Source organism: Pelodiscus sinensis, chromosome 1, assembly GCF_052426305.1.
Source record: "Pelodiscus sinensis isolate ZL-2025 chromosome 1, ASM5242630v1, whole genome shotgun sequence".
Classification (NCBI taxonomy): Eukaryota; Metazoa; Chordata; order Testudines; family Trionychidae; genus Pelodiscus; species Pelodiscus sinensis.
Genome location: NC_143052.1, coordinates 137,025,175 through 137,041,688, shown reverse-complemented (window position 1 = coordinate 137,041,688; position 16,514 = coordinate 137,025,175).

Sequence of the window (16,514 nt, the reverse complement as noted above, 5' to 3'; positions counted from 1 at the left end):
CCTGAACAGTTTGTACCCTTCCATGACAGCGCTCCAGTCATGCGAATCATCCCACCAAGTCTCTGTTATCCCGATCAAATCTTAGTTCTTGGCCTGGAACAGGGCCTCTAATGCTTCCTGTTTGTTACCCAGGCTTCTTGCATTCATGTACAAACATACTAGATAACCAGTTGTTTGCTCTACCTTCTCCATTCGAATCAGTGTCCTCCTTTGTTGCTTGTTCCTCTTTGCATTTCTTCCCAGTATACGACTTTCCCACTCACCTCAGGACTTTGGTCACTGTTCCCCGCAACAAATCTAATTTAAAGCTCCCCCTCACTAGGTTTCCAAGCCTGCTCATGAAGATGCTTTTCCCTCTCTTGGTTAGGTGGATCCCATCTCTTCCTAACAATCCTTGTGCCCGGAACAGAGTCCCATAGTCAAAGAAACCAAAGCCCTCTCTGCGACACCATCTGCGCAACTACACGTTTACTTCCTCAATTCGATGATCCTTACCTAGACCTTTCCCTTCAACAGGGAGGATGGATGAGAACACCACTTGCACTTTGAATTCTTTGATCCTTCTTCCCAGTGCTACATAATCTGCAGTAACCCGCTCAAGGTCATTCTTGGCCGTATCATTAGTTCCCACATGGAGAAGCAGGAAGGGTAGTGATCAGAAGATTTGATCAGTTTTGTAAGCCTCTGAGTCACGTCCTGAATTCAAGCTCCCAGTAAGCAGCACACCTCACGAGATTCCAGGTCTGGACATCAGTCCCTCTTAGAAGGGGTCCCCGACCACCACCACCCTTCTTCTTTTGGGGGTGGTGGTCATGGAAAACCCATCCCTAGGACTACTCATCCCATGCCTTCCAGTAGATTGTGTTCCCTTCCGATTTCTTCCTTGAAAGGTCCCTCCCAAAGCATTCTCCACTGCAGTGCTTGTGGAGAGAGCCTGAAAGTGATTACTTACCTCTATAGCAATGGGGGATTCCTGAGTTGGCCTTTTTTTCATCTAGAAGTTACATGCTGCCAGTTCTCTTCCTTGTTCTATACCGCCCTCTCTGGCTCTTCCACCTGACATGTCTGCAGGATTAAACGCTGCCTTCTATTGAGGAAGTCTTCATCCTCTCTGATCGAGCATAGAGTCGACACTTGGGCTGCCAGTCCTCTAATTTTTTCTTCCAAAATGGTGATCAGCTTTCGTTTAGTGCAGCTGAAATCCCTTCTTTCTTCCGGGAGGAAGACAAACATGGCACACGCTGTGCAGGTAACAGCAGACCTATCACTATCCATACCTGCTCTCCTAGAGAAAGGATTTAAAAGAATGGCATGTGTACCTCACTCCCTTCCCTCTCCCCTTCCAAACTGCCTCTCAAAACTCCCTGTTTGCAATCACCTGCTTGCAAGCTCCTTGGTCGCTGACTCACTCCTTTATAAAGCCCTGGGCCTTGGAAGGCCCTTTCACAGATGGCTGTCCATAATACCTATTTGGGGGTAGCATCCTTAGTCAAATGTGTTAGCTGACAGCTCTGGTTGCAAAAGGAGATATGAGTCAGTGGTAGAAGCCAGCTAAGCCTGGGAAAACATGAAGTTGCCTTTTGGCCATGGGGGTCTTGTATGCCTGTAAGGTGTGAACTTTGGCCATTGAAGAACAGGCTTGTCCTTCATCAATTCTATGTCTGAGGTAAAAGGTTTCTCCTTCATTATTGCACATTTTAAAAGGGTTTTCCGTTAACCCAGCTTCTCTTAGGGTATGTCTATATCACCAGCTAAAAGTCCAGTTAAGAAACACAACTTCTGCTATGTTAATTGTGTAGCTGAAGTCGAAATAGCTTAACTTTGGCACTGTCTACACAGCAGGAATTTGAAGGAAGAACACTCTTCCTCCAGCTTCTCTTACTCCTCATGAAATGAGGGTTACAGAAATTGGAGTAAGAAGCCCATTACTTCAAAATTATTTCGAAATAACGGGCTTGCTATGTAGATGCACGCTTTGTTATTTCCAAATAATGCTGCAGCATAGACCTGCCCTTGGGGTACGTCTACACTAGCCCCTTAGTTCGAAGTAGGGAGGCTAACGAGGGCGATCGAAATTGCTAATGAAGCGCGGGATTTAAATATCCCATGCTTGCTTAGCATAATCCCAGCCGGTCGCCATTTTGGAAACTGACAAACAGGGGGAAATTAGTAGGGGAAATAGAGGTGGGTGACAACCTGGGAAGCAGTGATCATGAGATGGTTGATTTCAGGATCCTGAAAGTGGAAACTTGGACAGATGACTAGGGAGGAGTATAAATATATTGCTAAAAAATGCAGGGGAGTTATCAGGAAGGCGAAAGCGCAATTGGAATTGCAGCTAGCATGGGATGTGAAGGATAACAAGAAAAGTTTCTACAGGCTTGTTAGCAATAAGAGGGTGATCAGAGAGGGTGTGGGGCCCTTACTGTAAGAGGAAGGTAACCTAGTGACAGATGATGGGGGAAAAGCTGAAGTACTCAATGCTTTTTTTTTTTTGCCTCTGTCTTCACAGACAAGGTCAGCTCCCAGACTAGCACTAGGCAATGCAGTATGGGCAGCCCTCAGTGGAGAAAGAATGGGTTAAGAACTATTTAGAGAAGTTACATATACAGAAAACCATGGCACTGGATCTAATGCAGCCAACGGTGGTGATGGAGTTGGCAGATGTCAGTGCAGAGCCTTTGGCCATTATCTCTGAAAATATGTAGTTATCAGGAGAGGTCCCTGATGATTGGAAAAAGGCAAATGTAGTGCCCATCTTTCAGAAAGGAAGAAGGACAATCCAGGGAACTACAGACTGGTCAGCCTCACCTCGGTCCTTGGAAAAATTATGGAGGGGGTCCTCAAGGAATCCATTTTGAAGCACTTTGAAGAGGGGAAGTGATCAGAAATAGTCAACATGGATTCACGAAGGGCAAGTCGTTCCTGACCAATCTGATTAGCTTCTATGATGAAGTAACTGGCTCTGTGGACATGGGGAAGTAGGTGGATGTGATATACCTTGACTTCAGCAAAGCTTTTGATACAGTCTCCCATAGTAAGGAAGTATGGATTGGATAAATCAACTGTAAGATGGATAAAAAGCTGGCTAGATTGTTGGGTAATGATCAACAGCTCAATGTCCCGCTAGTGGTAAGTTTCAAGTGGGGTGCCCCCAGAATCTGTTTTGGGCTTGGTTTTGTTCAACTTCTTTATTCATGACCTGGATGAGGGGATGGATTGCACCCTCAGAAAATTTGCATATGACATTAAGCTAGGGGGAGAAATAGATACTTTGGAGGGCGTCGATAGGTTCCAGGGTGACCTACAGAAATTGGAGAAGTGGGCCAAAAGAAATCTGATGAGTTTCAACAAGAAGTACAGAAGTACACTTAGGATGGAAGAAACCCAATGCTAGGGACGAATTGGCTAAGTGGCAGTTTGCCAGAAAAGGACCTGGGGATTACAGTGGACAAGAAGCTGGATGTGAGTCAACAGTGTGTTACCAAGAAGGCTAATGGCATATTGGATTGCATTACTATGAGCATTGCCAACAAATCAAGGGAAGTGATTATTCCCTTCTATTTCATACTGGTGAGACCACATTTGGAATACTGTGTTGTTTTGAGGCCTCACTGCAGAGAGAGTCCAGCAGAGGGTAACAAAAATGATTAGAAGAGGCTGAGGAAAATAGGCTTATTTAGTCTGCAGAAGAATGAGGGGGGATTAGATAGCAGCTTGAAGAGGGGGTTCCAACGAGTAAGGTATCAGGCTATCTTCAGTGTTGGTGGATGACAGAATAAAAAGCAATTATCTCAAGTTGCAATCTAGGTGGATAATGAAGCACTGGAATGGTTTACATAAGGAGGAGGTGAAATCTCAATCTTTACAAGTTTTTAATGATAGTATGAACAAATTCCTAACTGGAATGATTTAGTTGGGGTGAATCCTGGGTTGGACCAATTGACCTTTTGAAGTCTCTTCCAACCCAGATCTTCTATGATTCCATGATTAACTATCCTCTGGTCATTTGGCACAGAAGCTGATTTAAAGGATAAATTACAAACCACAATTAGTAGTTCTGCAATTTCACATTTGAGTTCTTTCAGAATTATTGGGTGAATGCCACTTGGTCCTGGTGACTTGTTACTGGTTAGCTTAACTATGTTCACACTCCTCCTCTAAAAACTCTTCAGTCTGTGCCAATTCCTCAGATTTGTCACCTAAAAAGAATGGCTCAGGTTTGGGAAGACCAATGCAAAGAGTTAATTTAGTTTCTTTGCAAAGACCTTTTCATTCTCATGTGCTTCTTGGCATCTCGCTCATCGAATGGCCCACTGGTTGTTTAGCAGGCTTCCTGCTTCTGATGGACTTAAAAATTGCTATTACTGTTTGAGTCATTGGCTAGTTGTTCTTCACATTCTTTTTTGGACTTCCTAATTATATTTTAACACATTATTCAGCAGAGTTTGTGCTCCTTTCTATTTCCCCCACTATTTCCATTTATTAAACAATGCCTTTTGGTGTCTGACTGCTTTGTTTACTTTTTGCCTAGCCACGGTGGCACTTTTTTGGTTCTCTTGCTGCATTTTTAAATTTGGGGTATACATTTAAGTTGAACTTCTATTATAGTGCCTTTAAAAGGTTTCTATGCAGCTTGCAAAAGGATTTCACTTTTGGCATTATACCTTTCCATTTTTTCTTAACTATCTTTCTCATTTTGTGCAATCCCCCTTTCTGAAACTTTATACATCTTCTTTGGAACCCCTCCTTGATTTTTCCAGGGACTGAGGTAAGGCTGACTGGTCTGTAGTTCTCTGGATTGTTCTTCTTCCCTTTTTTAAAGACGGGCACATTTGCCTTTTCCCAATCATCCAGGATCTCTCCCAATCTCTTTGAGTTTTCAAAGATAACTCCTTCCCTTAAGGCTCACTTCTGAATTTTACAGTGAGTTCAAACTTTTGGTAAACAAGAAAAAAATGATCAATGTAGCAATGGTGTTGGGAATTGAGAATGACATTATTTTAGTCTAAAGTTACAGCACAGACAAGAAAAACACGCCTTTTTGAAACCAATTGATCTGTGTCTTTCCAGTTTGAAACCTTTGGCAGATTCCATGTTTACCTTGGGTAATTTCCTGGTGCTGGGTGAGGTTCTCCTGCTGTCTACAGGGTACAGGAGAGATCTGAAAAACTTAAAGCCAAAATAATATAACAATATGATGGGGCACTTAAAAGTAAATTGCAGCAGCTTTACAAATCAATATGTTATACCCTCTAGCAGGGCTACTCAACTTTAGAAGCCCCAGGGCCACAACAATACTCTCAGCACGTGCCGAGGGCTGCAACTTAAGTGTGGTTGCATATATATGCAAATATATATGAAAATATATGCAAATAGCTTCTTTCACACTGATGAGCATAAATACAAAGATTAAGGCAAGACTACACAACACGCAAGCCCCATTTAAGTCAGTTCTGCTGATATTAATAAAATGCAATATTTACCCAATTTCCTCCTATGTGACAGCACTTTTAATGAGCAATGACATTCCAGCAATTTAACTACTGAAATGCATATCAATAGAAGACTCGCTGTTGTGGAGCGTGTTCCTAGTGGAGGCCATGTTTGAAGAATCCCACCCATGGGCTGCGTGTTGGGTCCTGTGTAATTCCAAGCTGCACTACGGTCCACAAGCAAATGGGTGGCCCATGGGACATGTGTTGAGTAGCCCTGCCCTATAGAGACACAAAAAGCCATGTCCTATCCACAGTTATGCCGTTCAGCAAAATGTCTGTTGTGTCCATTTTTTTCTTATTAAGTCATTTTAAAATTAGTATTTTGAACGTACAATCTTCCCCAAACACTGGCTGAAAATCTTGACTCTGCAAAGAATCACAGAATGTTACAATTGAAAATATCCTGATTTCCAACATCTGGGTGACCACAAAGCAGAAAACTCCACTTTCAAATTTAGACTCCAAAACAGAAAGACCATCTGCTTAGGAAGAAAGTGGTAAAAGTGAAAAGTCCTGGAATCCTTGAAAGAAAGACAAGGAAGATCCTCTGCAGGAAATTTGATAAGAGTTTCAGAGGCATGCCCCACATCAGGGGATATGTTTGGGCCCATGTGGCTGAAACAGGGGTTTAGACACCAAATTAATGATTCTGAAGGGGCCCACCAACAAGTCTGTGCTTCAGGTGGTTTCTGGATGACTCTACACCCCTTCTGACTGTTGGATAATGAGGCCAGTTGGAGTTGTTATGTCAGAGTTTGTCAGCTGCAGTTGTTCCTGGACACTCTGCAAAGGGGACTCCTGGTGTGGGAAGGGGGATGCAGGGGAAGAATGTGAAAGACTCTCCACAATCTACACAAGTAATATATCAGCACAGAGCCTTCTCTCAACATCTTATTTGCTCATGCTTACCAGTCACAGCCAAGACCCCCACTGTTATGAGCAAAGCCAAGCAGAAGATCCCCAAAATCCCTGCTATAAGCCTCCATGCGGGAGCAGAATCTGAGCGAGAGAGAAGGAGAGATGTGAAGGGGAAATACTTTTACATTCCACACTAGTCATAAGTCATTTGTGTTCTCTTTGTTAATGAAATGAAGCTCAGCCACGCACAAGTATTTATTGCCCTCCTGCCCTCCCACACACATTGAGCAGGGTCAGAACATACAATCGGTGCTTTTGAAATAGGGAATGAAAACTTGCCTGTTCCAAGTTACGCGGGTCAGGGAGTCTGGATAGCAGGATCTAGCCTTAGCAACGTCTTTGCAAGGAAGCAGATTGTTTTATGGGAGACTTGATGGCAACAGAACTGTGTTCTGGCTTCCTAGCAGAACCCATGAAGGATTATTTCATTCACCGTAACGCTTCTCTGGAACATCTCAAATGCAAGACTATGTTATCCCCATTGTACGGATGGGGAAACGGAAACAGATGTGAAGTCTATTGCCCAGGCTTCCTAAGGGAGTGACTCATCCCCTGACTGTTCATTTCAAGCCCTGTGCAATAGACCAAATGAATTCTATTCAGTTGTTTGTGAAAGCAGATGTAGTCCTCTTACTAAAGATGCCTCTGCTTATTCTCTGGGAAGATCCTGTGTGCTGCAATCTAGCCACAGAGACTACAATACCCATGAGCCCTTGAGGAAACCAGGAAAGAAATTACTTTTTTGGGGGGGGGGGGGGGATCTGAGTCTCTCCATGCGTGTGGAGGAAGGCTCAGCAGTCTGTGGATTCTTCCCTTTGTTTTTGGAAAAAAAAGGAGACAGGCTGCTGTGGAGGAGTTTGATCCAGTCCAGGAGCTGTTAGGTTGCAGCTACAAACTTAGACTAAGAGCCTTTGGGACTGGAATCTAGCAGGCTACTTCTGATTGCCCTTTGGCTGTACCTGTGGCTAGAAGCTACTCTGCATCCAGGACACAGCAGGAGACTAGAATCATCCACTCCAGCTGCAAAATCTTCAAGCATGCCCATGCAAGCAAATGTATGATACTGTGAGTTCTGAGGAGTGGGATAAATGGTGGCAGTGCACATGCTGATAGATAGGTTTCCTATTATTGCTATGTACTTAGTTAATGTTATTCACTGTTAATTTGTTAAACCTTGTTTTCTTTAAGTTGTTAAGTAAAGGTTGTTTATTCAAATATAATATATTAGATGCATATGATTTGTAGTTGTTGTTCTGGCATAAGATCCAGATTATTGCTGGAATAATTTTATTCCTGGAGGCTCCCAACACGCACCATTAAGTTTGTACAGGGCCAGCCAGTTGGAGGGGGACGGATAGCTTAGTGGTTTGAGCACTGGCCTGCTAAATTCAGGGTTATGAGCACAGTCCTTGAAGGTGCCATTTAGGGATCTGGGGCAAATATGTCAGGGATGGTACCTGGTCCTGCTGTGAGGGCAGGGGACTGGACTCAATGACTTCTCAAGGTCCCTTCCAGCTCTATGAGGGTATGTCTACACTACCCCGCTAGTTCAAACTAGCGGGGTAATGTAGGCATACCGCACTTGCAAATGAAGCCTGGGATTTGAATTTCCCGGGCTTCATTTGCATAAGCGGGGAGCCGCCATTTTTAAAACCCCGCTGGTTCGAACCCCGTGTAGCGCGGCTACACGGGGCTCGAACTAGGTAGTTTGAACTAGGATTCCTATTCCGAACTACCGGTACACCGGTGGAACGAGGTGTACCAGTAGTTTGGAATAGGAATCCTAGTTCGAACCAGCGGGGTTTTAAAAATGGCGGCTCCCCGCTTATGCAAATGAAGCCCGGGAAATTCAAATCCCAGGCTTCATTTGCAAGTGCGGTATGCCTACATTACCCTCCTAGTTCGAACTAGGAGGGTAGTGTAGACATACCCTGAGATAGATAGGAGGCATCACCGTTGTATGTTCTTTATGAGCAAGGGACTGCAGCAAGGGGGTGGATAAGGTTTCCCTAACTAAACATCATCACACTGGGGTTCTCAGGATCTCCTTTTGGGTTAAAACCATCAGGCACCCAGGCACACCTGTGAGTATGACCTGCTCACGAATTACCCGGGGAGCCAAAAGGGAGTTACATGGGGAAGGGCTCCATTCACTTACTGCAAGTAGTGGGCACACTTCTAAAGGTGGGGCAAGGAAAAGGAGGCTTAGAACAAAGAGTTCTAGGGAGACTAAAAAGAACTCCCTTCCATCTTGGGGGTCCCACCTTGAAGGGTACCTGCAAGACAGCAGCAAGGATTCAGCTGTGCCTTTTAGGACAAGCTTGTGTATGACCATTCTAGAGCCTCCCGAGCAAGAGGTTTGGGGAACAGTCCCTCCCCAAACTCTCAGGTGTGTGTGACGGACTCCTCCCCCCATGCTTTCTGGGATAGACTTATGGACACAAAGATACATAACTCAAAGGTGCTTGGGACAAATAGCCTCATGTAACCTGTCAGTCTTCATGTCTTAATCCTCTGGGTCTGAATATCTTATTTTGGTGTAGGTACCATTCTGGCATGTAAAGTTAGACATACGGAGTGTGGAATGCTTTTAAGTTTTAAATGTACAATGGAAAGCCATCAAGGTGTTTCCAATGCTGGGATGCCTCAATGTCTGTATCATATGTAAATAATCTTTTGTCCTTAAGTCTTAGCAGTGGTTGGTCTTAGGAAGTCACATGACCTCCCGAACTGGTAGGGACTGGCTAAGTAACTTCTCATGCAAACATGGGAATCTTTGAAACAATAGGAAACAAGCAGGTCTTTGTCTTTGTCTGGGTGGTGTGGCACACCTACGGGAATGAACCAAAGACCCTAGGGAGAGGGAGACCCTGGTTTGGAAGGAATAGTTGGAAAAGGAACAATTTTAGGGTGAGTTTTGAATGAGTTTTTAATAAGCTTGAACTGCGGTTTTAGTGTTAGAATCAACTAAGCATTTTCTCACTTAAGTCCTACTGCTTGTACTTAATAAAATCACTTTTATTTACTGTCAAGGCCAGTGTAAATACTTGTTACCTGGAGGAGAAATCCGTGACCACATTCCTCCTCTCATTGTGTAGGGGGCTTACCCAAATAATTCATTGGGGGTTCTGATCCCATTTGGGGAGTGGTATTCCAGGAATCTGGGCCCAAGCCTGCATTATCCTTGGACCTGAAGAGGTTCAGTGTTTGTACTGCCCCCTTGTGGGGGACAGTGATCTCAGCTCCGTGCCGTGGCTGGGGGAGACCAGGGAGCTGGCCCAGCAGGACTGGGTGGTGACAAGCCCCAGACATCAGGAAGGTGAGTGGCAATGGCCATGTCAGCACCCCAGGAAACCCCCCCCCCCCCGGGGTCTTCTGTGACCTCACCCCGTCACAGTGTGCAAGAGGAGAACTCTCACTGTCCCATTTTATATGACAGTGTAATTGTGTTCCTGAGTTACCTAGTGGAGGTGAGGGCTTGATAAGCCAACAAGTGTGTCTCCCTGCAATCCACTTAGGAGTGGTCAGTGCTGCTGTGCATTTCTAGGAGGGAACAATCCCTGCACTGGGAAGTAAATATCTGGCCACTACCTTTGAGGGCAGAAGTCAGGGCACTTCTCACATGGTCTGCAAGTCTCTCCTCAAACTTTCATGCAGTGGCAGAGAGCAATCTGGCCCAAATCTCTTTAGTCCATAGATACACTGCTCTGCTCTGAATTTATTTTTACAGAATACATTTAATATCGTACTATAAAGAAGGTGCAAGGAGACCAGGTGGATAATGCTTGTGGGTTTCTGAGCCATTTTATACCTTGATTTGGAGTATTTAAATCCTGAATTGTTTGTCACATTTTGCTTTTAATGTTCTCGTACACTTCAAGGAAGGCGTTAGCCTATGGCCAGTTAAAGAGCAGTAAATACAGAGTCAGCAGCAGGTAGCACACAGTACCTTTGCCCTGGGGCTTCGTAGTCCTTTGTCTTCTCTGCTGCTCAGAAGCATTCTGGCATTTCCGTTCTGCATAGGTTGTGACTATCTTGTTTATTTCTAGTGGTTAAAGCATAGAAACAGTGAACTTCATTAATTGCACTGACACGATGGACAACTCTAATTACAATCTATATAGGTATAAAGTTGTCACTGTAGTATGTAGAACATGGCAGATCTTTGTATTAAAAGACTGGCAGATGTGCCTGGAATTGTTTAGGGAGTTGGAAAGGGTGGGCCTCAAGGCAAAGAGCTGGGAGGTGTGCTGGGGCTCAGGGGATCCCTGAGGCCAGCTAGATCTGCACTGCCCTGTCGGTGGCTCAGCCCCAGGTCTGGTTTAATGAAGCTTTAGGGTAAGGGGGCCATTTACCCAGGTCAATGGCCTGCAACATGCAGAGCCCCATCCCTAGCCCCTTTACTGGTGTGGCCACACCCCTTCAGAATAACTGTTCCCCGTGCTTGCTGCCCCCTTACTTTCATCCCAAAGCATATCAGTCCCTCCTATCAGATGCCCCTTTTTTAATGAAAAACAATCTGATTCCAGGAACATCCCATTGTCCTGGCCCAACTCAGCCTTGACTTTGCTTTAAGGTAAAGTAAGAGGAAGCTGCCTACTACAGTTGGTGGTCCTAGCTCTCACCATATAGGAGGAGTTCTTAAACAAATTCACTCACAGACAGATGGACAGACAGATGCACATTTCTAAAATCATATATATAGTAGCCCAATGTCTGTGAGTCTGTAACACTGAAATGCTGGCTGTTCCCTCTGAGTGGCCCGTGCTGCATGGGGAGTGCGGGGTCCAAACAGCCGCATCCGTTTGGGCTCCCCCATGGCGGCCTGGCTGAGCAGTGCAGAAGTGAGCTGAGTGCCATGGCGGGAGGGGAAGAGAGGTGGGGCAGTGATCTACATGGCCAGGGGGTGGGGCCTGGTCATGTACGTTACCACCCCACCCCCCCTTCGCTTCCAGCCATGGCGCTTGGCTGACTTCTGCACTGCTCAGCCAGGCCGCCATGGGGGAACCCAAACGGATGCTTGCTCCCTCGTGGCGGCCCAGCTGAGCGGCACAGAAGTCAGGCAAGCACCATGGCGGGAGGCAAAGAGGGAGTGGGGCGGTGATGTGCGATGTGACAGTGGCTCCAAGCCCCGCCCCCTGGCCATGAACGTCACCACCCCACCCCTCTTCGCCTCCCACCATGGCGCTCGGCTGACTTCTGCGCTGCTCAGCCAGGCCACCGTGTGGGAGCAAGTGGCGCAAGCGACCATTTGGGCTCTGTGGTCCCCTGAGTGAGAGGCAGGAGGGGGAGAAGAGAAAGAGAGAAACAGAGAGCAAGGCAGGAGGTGGAGGAGACCTGAGAGAGAGAGAGAGAGAGAGAGACGGAGCGAGAGACCAGAGGCTCAGGAGAGAAGATCAACGTGGAGGAGAGACCTGAAAATCCCATCTTATGACGGGCTAATTGGCTAGTATATTGGGGTATGTCTACACTACCCCGCTAGTTCGAACTAGCGGGGTAATGTATGCATACCGAACATGCTAATGAAGCCCGGGATTTGAATTTCCCGGGCTTCATTAGCATAAAGCCGGCTCCGCCATTTTTAAAAGCCGGCTAGTGCGAACTCCGTGCCGCGCGGCTACACGCGGCACGGGCTAGATAGTTCGAACTACATAGTTGTTCCGAACTATCTGTACACCTCATTCCACGAGGCGTACAGATAGTTCGGAACAACTACGTAGTTCGAACTATCTAGCCCGTGCCGCGTGTAGCCGCGCGGCACGGGGTTCGCACTAGCCGGCTTTTAAAAATGGCGGAGCCGGCTTTATGCTAATGAAGCCCGGGAAATTCAAATCCCGGGCTTCATTAGCACGTTCGGTATGCATACATTACCGTGCTAGTTCGAACTAGCGGGGTAGTGTAGACATACCCTTGTAGATTTTTTTCTACAGCGCAATGGTTCCCAGTAGCCTGTCAGTGTCCTGCGATCACTCAACAATTGTGAAATCAACAGATGAATCTTATCCCCTTTTTTCAAATATGACCCCTGTTTAGAGTCTTACCCCAAAATGTTGTTAGACTTACAGGTATTTGCATGACTTGTGTAACCCTTTTCAGATGGTATATAATCAGAAAATTACAGTTTAACAAGCTAAGCATTGAAAATGATGGAACTATCCAGTTCAGGTAACGTATTGATCTACTTATTTACCCTTATGACTCATCGAGTCTGCTAATGACAGTCTTCAAAAGTAAAATTTCCCTTTGTACACTTCAAAACAAATTGAACTGTGATTTCGAAACATATTTGTAAACTGGTTAAACATGTTAAGTGCTATTTTGTTGGTTTAAAGCTTGCTTCTGTTCCCTTTGAAATCAATAGCTGTTCTTTACTTAACCTTCAGTGGGGACAGGCAACTTGACATTACACTCTTCTAGATGGAGACCATTATTTTCTGTTTTTTAAAGAACATTTAAAATGTTATCTTCTCAAAAACCAACAGCTCAACCTCACTGGAATTGCTCTGCAGCTTGGAAATCCTCTGCTGGACAGGAATAATTTTAAGACTCTGGGATGGTGAATAAATGTGGACAATTAAGGATCAATCCTGATGACTCCATGATGTTGATTATTGCATTTAGGTAATGCATAGAGAAAATGGTACTTTATTCAGATGCAAGTAGGTTTCAGAAAGGAGAGAAGAATTCAGATATCACCTTTTTTAATCCTCCAACCAACAAGCATGGCTTAAAGAGATCACATGTCCTAACACAGAACAAGTCAACAACATCCACTGCAGGACTGATTTATGGCAATATAATCTCAGAATTGCGTTCCAAGCTCCAGAGGTAAGATAACTTTTGCTCCCCACTACCAGAATGCTGTGCATTATTCTAGGAGCATTTCAATGTCTGACAGATGTCAACAAATTACTAAAAGAGCTGAAGAAAATGGTACAAATGTAAGTAGATAAAGTCAGACAGAGGAAGAGATTTAATGTGGACAATAAAATACCAGTAATAGCAGATATGTTCTCAGATTCTGCTAAATGTACCACACCTTTGGTCCTGGTGTTCTTTGGTCTCTGTTTCTTTTGCTGCTCAGGAGTGTGAAATTTCAAGTCAACATATGTCACTGTCTGTGGATTCATTTCTGGTGTATTTTGGGGAAGAAAGGTAGGATTTAGTAGACTGATGGACACTAACACGTGTACTAAAGAGCAACAGCATCATCATCAAATAACAGAATAAACTAATGAGGTTGAGAGAACCAAGCCTCCATCTCACTTCCCTGGGAATATGGCAAATAGTGGGAGTGCGGGGGGGATTTTAATACACATTGACAAATTAGAAATCTTCAGAAAAGAAAAGCAAAGAATGAAATAAAGCCCTGGAGGGAGAGATTTCAGAGATGAGTACAAAGGATGGGGCTATGATTCTAATTGTTCTTGGGGTGGAGGGTGGTGGGATACAATCTAATTCCTAATGCCGGAGAACTCAGGAGTGAGGAGAAGCGGTTGGCTCTGCCAGCTGCAAAAGAGCCCCCAGTCAGACAATTTATGAGTAAGTGGGAACTGGATCATGGCCCCTTCCCCATGCTAAATGGCATGGCTGTACTGGGGAAATGCTAACAGCCCTTTGGGAAATCCCATCCCATCACTTAGGTGCCTAATTATTAATTGAGGAGCAGAACTGTATTCATAGATTCATAGATTCATAGACTTTAAGGTCAGAAGGGACCATTATGATCATCTAGTCTGAACCCCTACACAGTGCAGGCCACAGAATCTCAACCACCCCTCTTAGAATAATCCTCTCACCTATATCAAAGATATTGAAGCCCTCAAATACTTTGAAGGACCCAACATGCAGAGAGTCTTTCAGCTGTAATCTGTGCCCAATGCTACAGAGAAAGGCGAAAAACCTCCAGGGCCTCTGCCAATCTACCCTGGAGGAAAATTCCTTCCCGACCCCAAATATGGCGATCAGCTAAACCCTGAGCATGTGGGCAAGACTCCTCAGCCAGACACCCAGAAAGTTCCCTATAGCAACTCCTATCATCCCACCATTGACCTATTTCCAACTGATAATGAATGGTCAATTAGTTACCAAGATCATGTTATTTCATCCAACCATCCCCTTATCATAGAATCATAGAACTGGAAGAGACCCCAGAAGGTCGTCAAGTCCAGCCCCCCGCTCTAGGCAGGACCAATCCCATCTAAATCAACCCGGCCAGGGCTTTGTCAAGCCGAGACTTAAATACCTCTAGGGATGGAGACTCCACTACTTCCCTAGGTAACCCATTCCAATGCTTCACTACCCTTCTAGTAAAATAGTTTTTCCTAATATCCAACCTGGACCTCTCCCACCACAACTTGAGACCATTGCTCCTTGTTCTGCCATCTGTCACTACTGAGAACAGCCTCTCTCCATCCTCTTTGGAACCTCCCTTCAGGAAGTTGAAGGCTGCTATCAAATCCCCCCTCACTCTTCGCTTCTGCAGACTAAACAGACCCAAGTCCCTCAGCCTCTCCTCGTAGGTCATATGCTCCAGCCCCCTAATCATTTTGGTTGCCCTCCGCTGGACCCTCTCCAATGCTTCCGCATCCTTTTTGTAGTGGGGGGCCCAGAACTGGACACAATTCTCCAGATGTGGCCTCACCAAAACCGAATAAAGGGGAATAATGACATCTCTGGATCTGCTGACAATGCTCCTCTTAATGCAACCTAATATGCCATTAACCTTCTTGGCTACAAGGGCACACTGTTGACTCATATCTAGCTTCTCATCCACTGTAACCCCCAGGTCCTTTTCTGCAGAACTACTACTTAACTGGTTGATCCCCAGTAGGCATCAGTGCTCCAAGAATGGCCATTTGAGATGTGCACCTCCTCCACCTGCTCTTCCCCTTGATTGCACAATGCTCCTTGAGTCCAGACAGGCAGAGCCCTGGGACTGCATTCTGCTCCGTGACAGCTCTGGGTACATCTGGCATAATGCATCCTTTGGGAGTCTGTGACAAGGACACAGCAGTAGTCTGGAATGGGGAAAGGATCCCTGCCTCTCACATGCCAGGGAGTTCAGGAAGCAGCGTGCAGATAGTCAGGAAGGAAAGGTTTCCTCTTTCCCCCTGGCTGGTCAAAGCAGGGAAGCCCCCAGGACTTGTGACTAGTATTTTCAGGTGAGATTTTTTTCTTAGCGTTGTTTGTTCCCATAGTGATATAGAACAAAGCAGGGTATGAAAAGCAACTTGGGTCTGGAGATTGCTTCCCTTCCCTAGCTGGTGAAACAGGGGCCCTCTCCCCACCTCATGCATGGTGGATACAGCAGCCCTGCACTGTACTCAGCCTGGAGCTTACTCTCTTAAGCATCTTGTAGGGTTCTCTGCATGGCTTTATCCAGGCTCATTTCTAATCTTGCATGTCAAGGGATTTCCACCATCTACCTTGGGAAATTCTTTTGTCTGAACTCTTGCTTTACATCTATTTCTTCAATTTCACACCACCCTGAACAGTCCATTTGGCTTCTAGGTGCAGACACATTGTCAGTATTTCTAGGCAGTAATTGTGTATCGCCTTTTAGTCATGGCTTGAACAAAGTTCATTGCACACACAGTTTTTCAGTCTTTCTTTAGAAGCTAGTCCCTCCAGGCCCTTTAGTAAAATGCATCTTCTGAATGCCTTCCATCTGCCCACTACTTTCTGTTTTATTTTTTAAACACTTAGGCTGTGTCTAGACTGGCATGATTTTGCGCAAATACTTTTAATGGAAAAGATGTGCTTTTGTGCAAAAGCATCCGTGCCGGTGTAGACGCTCTCTTGCACAAGAAAGCTCCAATGGCCATTTTAACCATCAGGCTTTCTTGCGCCAGAAATTAACGTGGCTTTCTACACTGGCCTCTTGCACAAGTATATTGCGCAAGGGGGCTTATCCTTGAGCAGAAGCATCGGAATATTTGTGCAAGAACCACTAATTTTGTACATTACAAAGGCAGTGTTCTTGCGCAAATACTCGTGGCCAGTGTAGACAGGCAGTCACTTTTGCGCAAAATCATGCCAATCTAGATGCAGCCTTATTTATCTAAATCTATGGGACAGGGTCCATGGCAAAAATGT